This window comes from Astyanax mexicanus, chromosome 7 (genome assembly GCF_023375975.1).
Source record: "Astyanax mexicanus isolate ESR-SI-001 chromosome 7, AstMex3_surface, whole genome shotgun sequence".
Taxonomy (NCBI): domain Eukaryota; kingdom Metazoa; phylum Chordata; class Actinopteri; order Characiformes; family Acestrorhamphidae; genus Astyanax; species Astyanax mexicanus.
This window is the reverse complement of record NC_064414.1, coordinates 57,172,501-57,174,499: the sequence shown is the minus strand read 5'-3', so window position 1 is coordinate 57,174,499 and position 1,999 is coordinate 57,172,501. Positions and strand designations below refer to the sequence as shown.

The 1,999-nt window shown below is 41.4% G+C and overlaps 1 protein-coding gene across 1 annotated transcript in view; it reads right to left on the bottom strand.

Moving 5' to 3' along the window:
- Positions 1-919: 919 nt before the first annotated feature.
- Positions 920-1,999, bottom strand: part of pdcd4a (programmed cell death 4a) — a 21,501-nt gene continuing 20,421 nt past the window's right edge. The window contains exon 11 of the mRNA XM_022686265.2: positions 920-1,999. This exon is cut by the window's right edge and continues 1,786 nt beyond it. The gene's annotated coding sequence lies outside the window, so the exon portion shown is untranslated.

The window sequence follows — 1,999 nt, the reverse complement described above, 5'->3', positions numbered from 1 at the left end:
TTGGTGCTCGGCAGTATTATTATTGGGTAGTATTGGTGCTCTGAGGTATTGGTGCTCGGTAGTATTATTATTGGGTAGTATTGGTGCTCTGTAGTATTGGTGCTCTGAGGTATTGGTGCTCAGTAGTAGTATTATTGGGTAGTATTGGAGCTCGGTAGTATTATTATTGGGTAGTATTGGAGCTCAGTAGTATTATTATTGGGTAGTATTGGAGCTCAGTAGTATTATTATTGGGTAGTATTGGAGCTCAGTAGTATTATTATTGGGTAGTATTGGAGCTCAGTAGTATTATTATTGGGTAGTATTGGAGCTCGGTCTTTTATCATATTTGCATGTTCTGGTCTGGATCGAGTCAATAGTATTTAAAACATTATTTATCTGCTGATCGGGGTTAAACTGGAGCATTGTAGTTTCGGTTGGTCTCATTGGTAAACAGCTCAGACACAGTCCCGTAATTTACTGTAATCTGATGTAATTTACTGTAATCTGATGTAATTAAGTGTAATCTGCTGGAAATAGATTGGTAATAAAACACATTATTTACACTTACTGGATCAGCTGGGAATACTGGGGAACGTCTGCTCTGCTTCTGGTCCTTTAGGCTGAGCTGTAAACTCAATGAAGGCAGTCTGAGACGATTCGTCTGAGAAAAGGGGGCGGGTCTATATTCAAAAAAGTTATTGGAAGGTGGAGTAGTCAGACTCCGCCTCTTTCCCATCACTGTAGCGTCCCAGTGCTCTCAGAGGAAAGCGCCGCGTCTCCAGCTCTGATACACCAGCTAACAGACGCCTGAACCAACCAGCATCACAATGAAGAGGAGAGACAGCGCCACCTACTGTACTCTCTCTCTCTCAGACTCCGGCTGCTGAGGGAGAAACATCATGATCCTCTGTGTGTTTAATAATCAGAATAAACGTAGTATTTTTAATTCTTTCATTTTTATTTTTTTCCACTTTTTTACAGAATCATTGTGAAAACGTTCTTAAGAGCTGAGAGTGGAAGAAAAAAAAACAAACACTGTTCTCTCTCTCTCTCTCTTACACACACACACACACACACACACACACACACACACACACACACACACACATACACACACACACACACACATACACATACACACACATACACACACATACACACACATACACACACACACACACACACACACATACACACACATACACACACATACACACACATACACACACACACACATACACACACATACACACACACACACACACACACACAAACACACACACACACACATACACACACATACACACACACACACACACACACACACACAGGATGCGACACACTCCCCACAGTAAAGGTCAGGAAGGTTCTCTGAAGCTGTGGAACCGGGAGCTCGGGATGGAGGTTCTCTGTGTAAAAGGAACCTTTATAAAAACAGTCTAAAGAACCTCTTTATAAAGTAAAGGTTCTAGGCCAATCAAAATAGCTTTTATCTAGAACCGCCCAAGCGGAGAACCTTTCAGGAACCTGTATTGTGTGGAGCGTACCTGAGGAGGCGGGGCCGGCCCACAGACACTGAAGATGACCCCTGTTTACCAGTAAACAAATAAACAGTTTATTTATTTATATAATCTGAGATTAACCCTTAAACCACCGGCTCAGCTTCTGTTTACTCGCTTTAACAGAAAATAAACAAACAAATAAACAAAGAAAAGTGTGTGTGTATATAATGTGTATATAGTGTGTGTGTGTGTGTGTGTGTGTGTGTGTGTGTGTGTGTGTATATAGTGTGAGGTGTGTATATAGTGTGTGACGCTGGTGCTGAGGTTGTACTCAGTACTCAGGTGATGAGCTCTGTGGGGGGATGATGGTCTGCAGTGATCAGATGGGATTTGTGTATCTGAACATCACAATCGTGCTAAAACTGTTCTGTCACTTCTGGAATATTCCATCGCTGTCCAATAAAAAACAAGTATCTCCATTTTTTTTTTTAGATTTGAACACATAAACTGCCAAA